Consider the following 14,865-nt stretch of genomic DNA (forward strand, 5'->3'; position numbering starts at 1 on the left):
CCGGGGCGTACGGTATAAGGGAACGAGCACACGCCATGAATCGCCTCGAATCACTCCCTACAGCTGTAAGGCGCCTTGAAGCGTGCACCCCCAACATTCTTCTTTGCGCATCTGTGAAAGGTAAACTCTTGAGCAAACTCTGAACCAGCTCTAAGGAAACTAATCCGATTAGACGTTACTTTGACTCATCCTTTAAGGGACCCTTGTTAATTGGAGAAATCAATGATTTCGAATGAATTCTGTATGCGTTAAAAGACAGCTATACACAGAAAACATGCAGGACACTGCTCATGATGTTTCCCGAGCCGAAACACAGTGCGTTTTTTCAAGCCATCTGACAAAGCCCGCCCACTGAAAACTGCAGCAGATCGTGTAAAGACGTTCAACTTTGTAACTACTGCACGCACAGGAAGCAGAATAAATTCCTCTTTTCAAACTGTCAAAGGTTTGCTTTACGAACGCCGCAGGACATCGCACAATCTCTTTTGAACAGGGACAAACGATTTCTTATAGGGTGCAGTAAGTACTGTTACTGTCACTGCTCGATACCGACGTTGGCCTACTATACCATGTTCAGCCACTGCTAGAAAATGTACGGCTCTAGCACCGGAGCAAACAACAGGAGGGCCGACGTCAAACAGGCACACATGTCAGACATGGAGAGCGATGAGAATGGGATTCGAACCCATGCCTGCAGAGCACAATGGATTAGCAGTCCATCACCTTAACCACTCAGCCACCTTATCGACGAAACTGGGCTGTCCGGACATGGGTTGGCGCGCTCCAGATGATCTTTTTCTTTTTTTCCCCACGTACTCGAGGGTCATTTTCCTGTTCCACATGTGATTTCAACATTTTCCTTGGGAGATGTCAAGCCAGCAAGCCACTGCTGTGGTTCAGTGGCCAGTGTGGAGTTCAGTGGCCCTGTTGTACACAGAAAGCACATTGAGCTCCTTGGACATGAAAAGTTCCAGATAAAAGCCATTTGTCATCCTTTCTCTTGGTGTCGATGTTGCTATTGTATGTAAAGGTGGCAACTTGCTCAGCAAGCAGGCGGAGCACACACCGAATGCAGATGTGTCTGAGTGGTGTGTCCAAGTGGCTGCAAAAGGACAGCACTCCTGGGGCACCGTGGCTTAGTTGGTTAAAGCGCCTGTCTAGTAAACAGGAGATCCTGGGTCCAAATCCCAGTGGTGCCTTCTTTGTTGTGTCTTCTCAAACAGAACTGGTCCTTACAGACAACCGCCTACGGCTAGACTTAATTAAATGCAAGTATTCATTTCCTGTCTTTAACGCGACTTGTTTTTCTTAAAATGGATGCAACTTGCAAAACATGAAATACAAACCTTGCTAATCAGCGCTAGCGGCTGGCAAAAAAAAAAGAAGTCAGCTATTTTTTTTTCTTTAACCTTAACCCTGCTAACGGAGAAGAGTTAAACGACCGAGTCTATGCAGCTTAAACGGTGCGCAAGTCGGGTTCTTAGCTGAAAGGGTGGTAAATCACGCTCACCCCAGTCCTTAATCTTTTAAAGAGGATACAAAATTGAACCTAGTCGCCACATCACATACATCCTGTTCAGTGATAAAAAGGTAACATCTATCCTCGCTCCAGAGTAAATCTCACGTTGAGGGCATCTTTTTTTTCACTTTACCGTGAGTCGGGCTCGGCTGCACAGAGGAGAGAGCAGAGCAATGAGATCATAGGGACAGGGGAGTCACACGCTGGCGGTTTGAATACGCGGAAGATCACTGAGGGATCCACAGTATGTGGACCCTCCGTTCGCCATCAGTCCACACTCCGGACTCTGAATCCTGCCATCCGAGTTAAGATCTCGGCGGAACCTGAGGCGCAGTTCCTTCTTAAAACGTAATCTGGTGAGCATTTCTAGAATCGCACTTGTATAGATGCAGCCTTTAATTTGTTGCTAGGTTAAAATTGATGACTTCTTGTATTTCAGTAGGCAACTGCCCTCTTGATTTTGGATTTAATTTCTTTATTACAGGGGCGCTTTTATGAAGACAGAGTCATGTTCAGGTACTTTGCTTGATGGAGGAAGCTCATTTCGGACTCTGTGATCTGCTCACCTGGAAAGGTCTGCTGTACTACTACAAGAGAGAAGTAGGGTCTGGAAGAAGGGACAATTTTATGATGCTTTGGAAGATAATGTTTTTTTTTCCTTATACTGAAAATGAAAAGTAGTTGTTTCTATATGGACTCAGTCTTTGGAATTTGTATATTTATACATTTCAGTGAACCCTCAGCCATTCCTTCTGTATTGTAATTCAATTTCTCTTTTAAAATTCCTTCCCCACTTCTAGGACCTGCAGTTGCTGAACTCCACAATGGCTTCTATTGGAAAGTCTGTGACTGAGACCATTATTTATTTTGGAGCAATGAGCAATTCTTATATAAATGCAATAAAATCATTATGCTCAAACTATGAGAGAGAATTTTAAGGATAATTTAAGAAATCAGTCTTAGCTTGTTTCTATACACAGATGGTATTATTTATTTTCAAAGGAAACCCGCGAGGATTCCCCTGGTGTGCAAGATGTGCCTGAATACTTTTGATCAGCTTCCTGCTCACTTCAAGAGGGCGTGTATGAAGCACGCCACGGCAGAAGAGATCAGGTGGCCTCTCAACAGGCGAGGGAGGACATGATGAATCACCTGAAGAACGGGATCATCGTGGATTACCACAGAATAGAGATCAAAGGACACTTTGTGGGCTTGAAATACAAAGAAAATCATGTTCTATGGGACAAGATAAATACAAAACTTAAGCTTTTATTTTAATTAGATTTATTTATAAAGCATAAGCAATCATTTATTACATTAATATATGTGAAAATAACATTTTAGTATCATACGTTTAGTATATTTAGTCCCTAATGCTGAAAGAAATGATCATAGAACATGACATCTAACCTTACCTGCTGTGTTTTTAATCCCTATTGCTCAATGCACGGTGAAAGCATTGCATACATATGTCTGACAATGAGGAATGGGCCCCTGAGACAGTCATTTGCCTGTTTCACAAATGATCGTATTTTACTAGAGATTCTGTTTGGGATTCAGATGTGCATTCGGACAGCAATCCCTTTCAAGAAATGATACGTTCTGGATGAGGTCAAAGGTGCTGGAACACTGTATTTAGGATGTGTTTGCAGAGACTGTGTGTCTCCTGCTTCAACGCAGTGAGAAATAGATGTGCTCCTGTAATTCATTGGTACATGCCCAGGGCAGTAAGCAGTCTGAGGATTTATTTCCAGACGGCATAGAGCAGTGAAGCAGTGAAGTAGTGCCACACACTGGATCATTATATTATTAGAATCTATTCTACTTAAATTATTACATTATACACAATTTGAGTTCATTTTAAAAAGTAAAAGGTAATGAAAGGAATGCATTTTCGTAAGAAAGATAATACCGATATGCATGTGATAATCTTCCTTATATCATGTAGTGCGTCATTTGGACACTTTGTGGGATTGAAATACAAAGAAAATCATGTTCTATGGTACAAGATAAATACAAAACTTAAGCTTTTATTTTAATTAGATTTGTTTATAAAGCATAAGCAATCATTTATTATATTAATATATGTGTGTAGCGGCGAGGCTTATTAATAAGGCAGAATTAAGTGTTCTGAGCCTTCCCAAATGAGGCCCCATTTCTCTGTTCATCTCTCTGGTGCAGCCACAGAGAGACTATTCATGCAGGGTGATTTAAGGTCCTAGGACAGCTCCCAAAGGGGGATGCACTTAGCTTAGCCTGGCTATCATGATCAATGGTCATCCATTGGCGCCTATCTGTCTAGGGAGTGCCAGTTGGACATCTGGACTGCATTACTAAGTGTCAGGACTAAGTGACTCATATCTCACCTTGATCAATCAATCAGGGACTGGTAGGGCCGAGTAACCCACGTGGGACTCTGATGCCCATGGAACTTTCAGCCAATCAATGAGTTGAAGTTCCTCCAGGTAAAAACAGGCAACACAGAGAGCCTGTGAGATTCAGTAAGATTCAGAAGGGAGGATTCAGAGGATTCTGTGGACAATTCTAAAGGGAATTCAAAGGAGAATTCCAGGGCAGGACGGCCCAGGAGCAGAAGGCTCCCAAGGGCAGGACATTCTCGCAGCGCGCCTCCTGACCATCCTGAGACTCAGCCCGGACAACCACGGAACGGCCAGTGTGTCCGAGTGCCAGAACTTTCCTTTGTTCTAAGAGTCTAGAGCGGAGGTTGCCAGAGAATAACCAGAGGATCCACCCGAGGTTAGCACCAGCAGCAGGCCTCGTGAACAGGTCGGAACTGTGGACAGCTGAATCACTATTCAGAACTAGCTCTTCATCAGAAACGAACCGGTCCTCTTCCTGACTTGCTCGGACCCACAGTCATCTTTTCTCCTGTGCACAAACTTTGCTAGTTAAAGCCAACACTAACTAGCCGGTCAGTGAGCATCAGCAGCGCACCGTCGCAAGCCGCACAGCACAGCCTGGCACGGAGCCAGAGAGCGCGGATTGGACAGCAACAGCCTGCAACTGTTTCTTTGTGCCTGCAGGAAGATCTGAATCCCCAAAGATTGGATGAGTATTCAACTTCAATGCATTACAGCTCGAGAATTCAATTGTTATCCCAACCAGTTGATATCAATTTAATTCCTAAGAGTTATGTACTTGTTTGAGTATCTAATGTAGAAGTTATAACCAAGTTCATTAACGAAACGGTCTTAATGAAATATATACTGAACGTATGTCCTCTTGATATGTGTAACACTTCGTAACTGACTGAATATATATCTTTTGTATTCTGATAACGCTCTCGATAAGATCTGTTAGGTTTACATGCATATTTTATGTATTAATAAATGTATCCTCGTGTATTAGTACCTGTGTGTGCGCGTTGTTTGAGTTATGTCGCATGGTTGGATTCTAAAGCCATCAAAAGAATCAACTTTGTGATTTACTGCTACAATTAATAATTGTCTCAGTAAATGCCCAAACCCTACAGAACTGGTGCCTTCAGAGAGCCACTACATTTAATTTTGCTATGGCAACATTACATATTTGGCGTCCCTGAGCCGGTTTTCTTACATTATTTGGCGTCCCTGGGTGGGCGTGGCAAGACTGAAATGAGTCAACCAAGCGGAATAATTCAATATAAAACGCCGCTGGTTTCATACACAACAATACGGTGTGCTGAAAGCCGAAAGAAAAAAAAGTTCCCCTTGCTCTTTAAGCAGTGCTTGATTGTTTTGTGATCTTTTGCGATCTACCGGGTTGATTGCATACTTGATCTTGTGGTTTTCTGTGGTAAAACTATGATTTCGTACTTAAAAGTAATACTCTTTAAGTTTAACGATGGTTGCTAAAAGGTCTGAATTCGAGTCGCTATTTAGCACTCTCTCTAGCAGCGACAGGTCTGACCACGATCTCTTCCATATCTCCGTCAGCGGAGAAGCTAGAAGGATAAATCTCCATTCTCTGAGAGAGCTAGCGAAGGACATAGAGAGATTTGACCCCGCAGTGTCAGAGAATAATATCGAGAGTTATATTCAGGACCTCAGGTATACCCTGCAGTATCTGCCAAACGCCACAGAACAGGAGAAAGTGTTTCTGGTCAGGAAAACTACCAGCAGAGCTGTACATGAGTGGATGGCTAGGCAGAAGAAAGAAGTCTGTAATGATTTTGAGAAGCTTTGTCAAGCACTTATTGAAGAATAAAGTGCGTTTATTGACCCGACTGCTGCGATAGCCGCCGCTCTTAACATTAAGCACGAGAGAGCAGAGTCCCCTCGCGAATATTACGAGAGACTTAGACGAACTTATTTTGCAGGGCGAAATGATGAGGGTTGCGAAGAGAACACACATTTCAAGGGTTTATTCATTGCGAATCTCCACCCGTCAGTCAGAAAGATGATCTTAATGCATACAGATGCACAGACCATGAAAATGACTGATATTAAGAGATTCGTGCAGAAAGCCTGGGAGTATGATGTCCAAAGTCGCTCTGAGCAAAAAGCTGTTAAAGTGACTGTGTTTGCCGTCAGAGCCAGCAGGGTTAATTCCCCCCTGCTCGAAGGAGCACAGGCTCCTGAGCTGGCTAAGCCCCGTTCCAAAGCATGCACACAGGACTGCACCCAGCGTCCTAAGTGCCATGAGAACACCGGGGGAGGGAAAGGGCTAGATAAAGCTGAACAAAAGGATTCAGTAGCCGCCCACCTGGCCAGGCTTGAACAAGCTTTATTAGGACAGGGACAACCGCTCCCCAAGGCTGCCGGAAGCGTGAATGAGCTGATACTCTCCACTGGAGGAGGCGGAGACCCGCCCCCTCTCCCTCCCTCAGTCTATCTGATTGAGCGGAAGGGTTCCTGCCTGGATGAATTCAGCCACTCCCAAGTCAGTGCTGACTCCACCCCTGAAGTCACAGAGCAGGCAGTAAAACACAGAGGAAAAGCAAGTAGCTTTTACCTCAAAGCTGCCATGGGAGATGTCTTACACAGTGAGACACTGATTGACACTGAGGTTGAAAGGTGTTTGATGTCACACGGCAAGCTCAAACGGGTTGAAAAAGAAAAGGGCATGCGACTCAGAGAGGAACCTTTGGTGGATCACCAGAAAGGCAAAGTGTGGAAACAGGTCAAGGCTCCTAAGCCTTCTGTACAGAAGGAAAGGGGGGCCAAGAGGCAGACTGTGCTCACACAATGCCCACCGAACACATAAGCCTATGTGGAGATTCCTTCTGTTCCCTCTGGACAAGAAATAAAAATATTTCCTTGTTCCCCGGATATACAGGGAAGTCGTGTCCCGGCCAAGGTCCCAACAGCCTCCATGCCACAGGAGCGGTGCTCCAAGCAGCCGCCTGATCCACCAGGTAAAGCACACACCTTTTACATCCCTAAAGAGGAGCAGATCTCCCCACCTGGCGATGAAAAGGAGCTTTCCCTGTGCACCCTGGCACCCAAGAGGGGTCAGGAACACCACCCTGCAGTGGTGGAAGGGATCCAGATGGCAGGAGAGCAGGTTGGTGATGTAGCCCTCACCCTTAGCCCTGAGAGGTCCTCTATTAGTGAGGATCTGCTTGAGCAGCTGTCACAGGGCCACCGCCAGGTGCCCCTGGTGCAACATTCACAGGTTAGACAGGAGGCCCAGCTGGACGCTGAGACTACTGCACTGTGGACACACCTGATCCCAGATGCCGATTCCCTCTGCTGTGACCCAGGGAACCTGCAGTCAGGTAACATTATTTCTCACAACTACCAGGTAGTGAGTGAGACTGACCTGATTGTTCCTGCCTCAACGGCAGGGTTGCCAACACACACAGTCCCCCAGAAGGGACAGGGAATGAAAGCCGAGCCGGGTTTCTTACAGCCACCAGCTCAGTCTGTCAGTCTGAGTCTGACCAACAGTGGTTCAGCCAGACTGGAGCTGGATGGTCAAGTCACCCGCCTGCCAGTGCAGGACATCGCAAAGAGGGGTGTCAGATTCCCCGCCTGCACTGACATGGGCCTGGTGAGTGATAGTAAGTTCAAAGACAGTGAACTAGCTATCCCAGTACTGGGGCAGCTCCCCGAACCCCTAGCAAGGGAAGGGGGGAGTGAGCAGGTGTCCTACACCCAAGCCCAGCGAACGATTGTAAACATGCCGATAGAGGGATTCCTCAATCAGGAAGTGTGCAGGGTGGACCTGAACAGTGAGAATGGGGTAACAATCCCAGATCACTCAGGTGCTCCAGATGACCACTCAGCCGAGGGTCAGGCATGCTCCACCGCTGCACCGCCCCCTGCAGGGTTCCTAGAGCACAGGCATGAACAAATCGAAAAAGCAGATGCCCTGGAAAAGGAGGAGCAGCATCAGCAGCTGCGTCAGATCTCCCCATATTTCCAGGATGTTGGTGCCCAAGATGCCACAGGGCATACTGAGAAAGACACCATGTACACGCTGCGCCAGCTTAGAAAGGCGACAGTCATTCAGAAGGAGATGACTGGGATCAGCCACCCGAAAAGACTTTTGGGAGGACTGATTGCTGCCGCCACTGTTGCACGTTTGCTTTTTTCTGGTAGGTTTGTGTGCTACTGGCACTCTCACCCTGACTGCCCCAAGAAGGCAGGGGTCAGAGATGCCGGAGGGTAGTGACAGACTGTATCGACAGCAGCAAAAGTTGGAAAGCTTAGGGAAAACCCTACAGGCAATTTCCTATGCAACAGGGTTAAACCTTATTCCCCAACCAGTGGACATGATTGTTGGTGTTATACAGTGGGTTTATGCTTGTGTGCAACAGGCCAGAATGTTGACACAAGACCTATTAAGGGAGCTTAGTGCCACTGTAGCCAGTCTAACCACGGCACGATTCCCAACCCACTTGATTCCACTCTTCTCAGTAGAGGAGTATGTGACATTAACCCCATCGCTCATAGCTCACCCAGAAGGCAATCCAAGATTGAATTTGGTTCCAAATCTTGAGATGGGTATGGCTACCAAAGCTATCCATTGGCTGTGTCTAAACGATTCACCAATGAAGGGTGTAAAGCTACTATCGAGCAGAGGGAGGTTAATGAACCCCATGAAGAGCAGGTAGGAAGTAAATGGCTGGTCAGCACACCACATTTAACTGACACTATGACTTGTGACAGGCATGATACAGCTACCACAATGCAGCTACCTAATCAAACAGTTTTCCTGCAAGTTCCCGAGGAGGCCATAGTACAGCATGGTAACTTAACACTGTACGGTCTGGAACCAGACAACATAAGACCAAACTTGAGGTCATGGATGCCTTCAGGTGCCACACTATTGAATTGGATAGAAATCCAAGAAACAGTAAGCCCTGAAGAGGTACAGGTAGTTAGTTTGCTTTAATGGAACAAACCTCCAAACCACCCTAGCAGATACCCAACACAGGTGTTGTGGTTTATCGCGGGGCTGGGAACAGGAACTGGTTATATTTTAACACTGCTGCTGGGAAGCTGGATCATGACTGACAGTGTACTCTGAATGCTGTACTCTTGCATCAAAATGTAATCTGGGTAGCATGAATGAGTCAAAGGTAGCATGTCAAAAGAAAGGAAGTGATTTCTCCCCAAATATCTACTACAGAGGTATCAGATATTGACAGTGAACTTCCTGATGTGTAATTCCTAGACCTAGATAATGTCTCCTACCGTGTTTATACATACTCCAGATGTTATTCATCCTGTTTGTATCCAACACTGGTTCCGGTATGAATTCTCGAGGAGTAATGTGGACATTTAAGATTAATGTTCTAATGGCAAGGGACATCACTTAACTCTGTTTTGTTTTGAAGGCAACAACGCCTCAGGACCTCGTGACCTTCAAAAAGGGGGGATATGTAGCGGCGAGGCTTATTAATAAGGCAGAATTAAGTGTTCTGAGCCTTCCCAAATGAGGCCCCATTTCTCTGTTCATCTCTGTGGTGCAGCCACAGAGAAACTGTTCTGCAGGGTGATTTAAGGTCCTAGGACAGCTCCCAAAGGGGGATGCACTTAGCTAAGCCTGGCTATCATGATCAATGGTCATCCATTGGCGCCTATCTGTCTAGGGAGTGCCAGTTGGACATCTGGACTGCATTACTAAGTGTCAGGACTAAGTGACTCATATCTCACCTTGATCAATCAATCAGGGACTGGTAGGGCCGAGTAACCCACGTGGGACTCTGATGCCTATGGAACTTTCAGCCAATCAATGAGCTGAAGTTCCTCCAGGTAAAAACAGGCAACACAGAGAGCCTGTGAGATTCAGTAAGATTCAGAAGGGAGGATTCAGAGGATTCTGTGGACAATTCTAAAGGGAATTCAAAGGAGAATTCCAGAGCAGGACGGCCCAGGAGCAGAAGGCTCCCAAGGGCAGGACATTCTCGCAGCACGCCTCCTGACCATCCTGAGACTCAGCCCGGACAACCACGGAACGGCCAGTGTGTCCGAGTGCCAGAACTTTCCTTTGTTCTAAGAGTCTAGAGCGGAGGTTGCCAGAGAATAACCAGAGGATCCACCCGAGGTTAGCACCAGCAGCAGGCCTGCCTTGTGAACAGGTCGGAACTGTGGACAGCTGAATCACTATTCAGAACTAGCTCTTCATCAGAAACGAACCGGTCCTCTTCCTGACTTGCTCGGACCCACAGTCATCTTTTCTCCTGTGCACAAACTTTGCTAGTTAAAGCCAACACTAACTAGCCGGTCAGTGAGCATCAGCAGCGCACCGTCGCAAGCCGCACAGCACAGCCTGGCACGGAGCCAGAGAGCGCGGATTGGACAGCAACAGCCTGCAACTGTTTCTTTGTGCCCGCAGGAAGATCTGAATCCCCAAAGATTGGATGAGTATTCAACTTCAATGCATTACAGCTCGAGAATTCAATTGTTATCCCAACCAGTTGATATCAATTTAATTCCTAAGAGTTATGTACTTGTTTGAGTATCTAATGTAGAAGTTATAACCAAGTTCATTAACGAAACGGTCTTAATGAAATATATACTGAACGTATGTCCTCTTGATATGTGTAACACTTCGTAACTGACTGAATATATATCTTTTGTATTCTGATAACGCTCTCGATAAGATCTGTTAGGTTTACATGCATATTTTATGTATTAATAAATGTATCCTCGTGTATTAGTACCTGTGTGTGCGCGTTGTTTGAGTTATGTCGCATGGTTGGATTCTAAAGCCATCAAAAGAATCAACTTTGTGATTTACTGCTACAATTAATAATTGTCTCAGTAAATGCCCAAACCCTACAGAACTGGTGCCTTCAGAGAGCCACTACATTTAATTTTGCTATGGCAACATTACATATTTGGCGTCCCTGAGCCGGTTTTCTTACATTATTTGGCGTCCCTGGGTGGGCGTGGCAAGACTGAAATGAGTCAACCAAGCGGAATAATTCAATATAAAACGCCGCTGGTTTCATACACAACAATACGGTGTGCTGAAAGCCGAAAGAAAAAAAAGTTCCCCTTGCTCTTTAAGCAGTGCTTGATTGTTTTGTGATCTTTTGCGATCTACCGGGTTGATTGCATACTTGATCTTGTGGTTTTCTGTGGTAAAACTATGATTTCGTACTTAAAAGTAATACTCTTTAAGTTTAACGATGGTTGCTAAAAGGTCTGAATTCGAGTCGCTATTTAGCACTCTCTCTAGCAGCGACAGGTCTGACCACGATCTCTTCCATATCTCCGTCAGCGGAGAAGCTAGAAGGATAAATCTCCATTCTCTGAGAGAGCTAGCGAAGGACATAGAGAGATTTGACCCCGCAGTGTCAGAGAATAATATCGAGAGTTATATTCAGGACCTCAGGTATACCCTGCAGTATCTGCCAAACGCCACAGAACAGGAGAAAGTGTTTCTGGTCAGGAAAACTACCAGCAGAGCTGTACATGAGTGGATGGCTAGGCAGAAGAAAGAAGTCTGTAATGATTTTGAGAAGCTTTGTCAAGCACTTATTGAAGAATAAAGTGCGTTTATTGACCCGACTGCTGCGATAGCCGCCGCTCTTAACATTAAGCACGAGAGAGCAGAGTCCCCTCGCGAATATTACGAGAGACTTAGACGAACTTATTTTGCAGGGCGAAATGATGAGGGTTGCGAAGAGAACACACATTTCAAGGGTTTATTCATTGCGAATCTCCACCCGTCAGTCAGAAAGATGATCTTAATGCATACAGATGCACAGACCATGAAAATGACTGATATTAAGAGATTCGTGCAGAAAGCCTGGGAGTATGATGTCCAAAGTCGCTCTGAGCAAAAAGCTGTTAAAGTGACTGTGTTTGCCGTCAGAGCCAGCAGGGTTAATTCCCCCCTGCTCGAAGGAGCACAGGCTCCTGAGCTGGCTAAGCCCCGTTCCAAAGCATGCACACAGGACTGCACCCAGCGTCCTAAGTGCCATGAGAACACCGGGGGAGGGAAAGGGCTAGATAAAGCTGAACAAAAGGATTCAGTAGCCGCCCACCTGGCCAGGCTTGAACAAGCTTTATTAGGACAGGGACAACCGCTCCCCAAGGCTGCCGGAAGCGTGAATGAGCTGATACTCTCCACTGGAGGAGGCGGAGACCCGCCCCCTCTCCCTCCCTCAGTCTATCTGATTGAGCGGAAGGGTTCCTGCCTGGATGAATTCAGCCACTCCCAAGTCAGTGCTGACTCCACCCCTGAAGTCACAGAGCAGGCAGTAAAACACAGAGGAAAAGCAAGTAGCTTTTACCTCAAAGCTGCCATGGGAGATGTCTTACACAGTGAGACACTGATTGACACTGAGGTTGAAAGGTGTTTGATGTCACACGGCAAGCTCAAACGGGTTGAAAAAGAAAAGGGCATGCGACTCAGAGAGGAACCTTTGGTGGATCACCAGAAAGGCAAAGTGTGGAAACAGGTCAAGGCTCCTAAGCCTTCTGTACAGAAGGAAAGGGGGGCCAAGAGGCAGACTGTGCTCACACAGTGCCCACCGAACACATAAGCCTATGTGGAGATTCCTTCTGTTCCCTCTGGACAAGAAATAAAAATATTTCCTTGTTCCCCGGATATACAGGGAAGTCGTGTCCCGGCCAAGGTCCCAACAGCCTCCATGCCACAGGAGCGGTGCTCCAAGCAGCCGCCTGATCCACCAGGTAAAGCACACACCTTTTACATCCCTAAAGAGGAGCAGATCTCCCCACCTGGCGATGAAAAGGAGCTTTCCCTGTGCACCCTGGCACCCAAGAGGGGTCAGGAACACCACCCTGCAGTGGTGGAAGGGATCCAGATGGCAGGAGAGCAGGTTGGTGATGTAGCCCTCACCCTTAGCCCTGAGAGGTCCTCTATTAGTGAGGATCTGCTTGAGCAGCTGTCACAGGGCCACCGCCAGGTGCCCCTGGTGCAACATTCACAGGTTAGACAGGAGGCCCAGCTGGACGCTGAGACTACTGCACTGTGGACACACCTGATCCCAGATGCCGATTCCCTCTGCTGTGACCCAGGGAACCTGCAGTCAGGTAACATTATTTCTCACAACTACCAGGTAGTGAGTGAGACTGACCTGATTGTTCCTGCCTCAACGGCAGGGTTGCCAACACACCCAGTCCCCCAGAAGGGACAGGGAATGAAAGCCGAGCCGGGTTTCTTACAGCCACCAGCTCAGTCTGTCAGTCTGAGTCTGACCAACAGTGGTTCAGCCAGACTGGAGCTGGATGGTCAAGTCACCCGCCTGCCAGTGCAGGACATCGCAAAGAGGGGTGTCAGAATCCCCGCCTGCACTGACATGGGCCTGGTGAGTGATAGTAAGTTCAAAGACAGTGAACTAGCTATCCCAGTACTGGGGCAGCTCCCCGAACCCCTAGCAAGGGAAGGGGGGAGTGAGCAGGTGTCCTACACCCAAGCCCAGCGAACGATTGTAAACATGCCGATAGAGGGATTCCTCAATCAGGAAGTGTGCAGGGTGGACCTGAACAGTGAGAATGGGGTAACAATCCCAGATCACTCAGGTGCTCCAGATGACCACTCAGCCGAGGGTCAGGCATGCTCCACCGCTGCACCGCCCCCTGCAGGGTTCCTAGAGCACAGGCATGAACAAATCGAAAAAGCAGATGCCCTGGAAAAGGAGGAGCAGCATCAGCAGCTGCGTCAGATCTCCCCATATTTCCAGGATGTTGGTGCCCAAGATGCCACAGGGCATACTGAGAAAGACACCATGTACACGCTGCGCCAGCTTAGAAAGGCGACAGTCATTCAGAAGGAGATGACTGGGATCAGCCACCCGAAAAGACTTTTGGGAGGACTGATTGCTGCCGCCACTGTTGCACGTTTGCTTTTTTCTGGTAGGTTTGTGTGCTACTGGCACTCTCACCCTGACTGCCCCAAGAAGGCAGGGGTCAGAGATGCCGGAGGGTAGTGACAGACTGTATCGACAGCAGCAAAAGTTGGAAAGCTTAGGGAAAACCCTACAGGCAATTTCCTATGCAACAGGGTTAAACCTTATTCCCCAACCAGTGGACATGATTGTTGGTGTTATACAGTGGGTTTATGCTTGTGTGCAACAGGCCAGAATGTTGACACAAGACCTATTAAGGGAGCTTAGTGCCACTGTAGCCAGTCTAACCACGGCACGATTCCCAACCCACTTGATTCCACTCTTCTCAGTAGAGGAGTATGTGACATTAACCCCATCGCTCATAGCTCACCCAGAAGGCAATCCAAGATTGAATTTGGTTCCAAATCTTGAGATGGGTATGGCTACCAAAGCTATCCATTGGCTGTGTCTAAACGATTCACCAATGAAGGGTGTAAAGCTACTATCGAGCAGAGGGAGGTTAATGAACCCCATGAAGAGCAGGTAGGAAGTAAATGGCTGGTCAGCACACCACATTTAACTGACACTATGACTTGTGACAGGCATGATACAGCTACCACAATGCAGCTACCTAATCAAACAGTTTTCCTGCAAGTTCCCGAGGAGGCCATAGTACAGCATGGTAACTTAACACTGTACGGTCTGGAACCAGACAACATAAGACCAAACTTGAGGTCATGGATGCCTTCAGGTGCCACACTATTGAATTGGATAGAAATCCAAGAAACAGTAAGCCCTGAAGAGGTACAGGTAGTTAGTTTGCTTTAATGGAACAAACCTCCAAACCACCCTAGCAGATACCCAACACAGGTGTTGTGGTTTATCGCGGGGCTGGGAACAGGAACTGGTTATATTTTAACACTGCTGCTGGGAAGCTGGATCATGACTGACAGTGTACTCTGAATGCTGTACTCTTGCATCAAAATGTAATCTGGGTAGCATGAATGAGTCAAAGGTAGCATGTCAAAAGAAAGGAAGTGATTTCTCCCCAAATATCTACTACAGAGGTATCAGATATTGACAGTGAACT

General features: G+C 46.9%; 1 non-coding gene across 1 annotated transcript; it reads left to right on the top strand.

Annotated features, from left to right (window-relative positions):
- The first annotated feature begins 1,125 nt into the window (after positions 1-1,125).
- trnat-agu (transfer RNA threonine (anticodon AGU)) lies at positions 1,126-1,199 on the top strand. Its single transcript has one exon. It is a non-coding gene; the product is annotated as a tRNA-Thr (tRNA).
- Positions 1,200-14,865: the final 13,666 nt, after the last annotated feature.

This window comes from Lepisosteus platostomus, unplaced genomic scaffold, assembly GCF_059453375.1.
Source record: "Lepisosteus platostomus isolate fLepPlt1 unplaced genomic scaffold, fLepPlt1.hap1 Scaffold_162_H1, whole genome shotgun sequence".
Taxonomy (NCBI): Eukaryota; Metazoa; Chordata; class Actinopteri; order Semionotiformes; family Lepisosteidae; genus Lepisosteus; species Lepisosteus platostomus.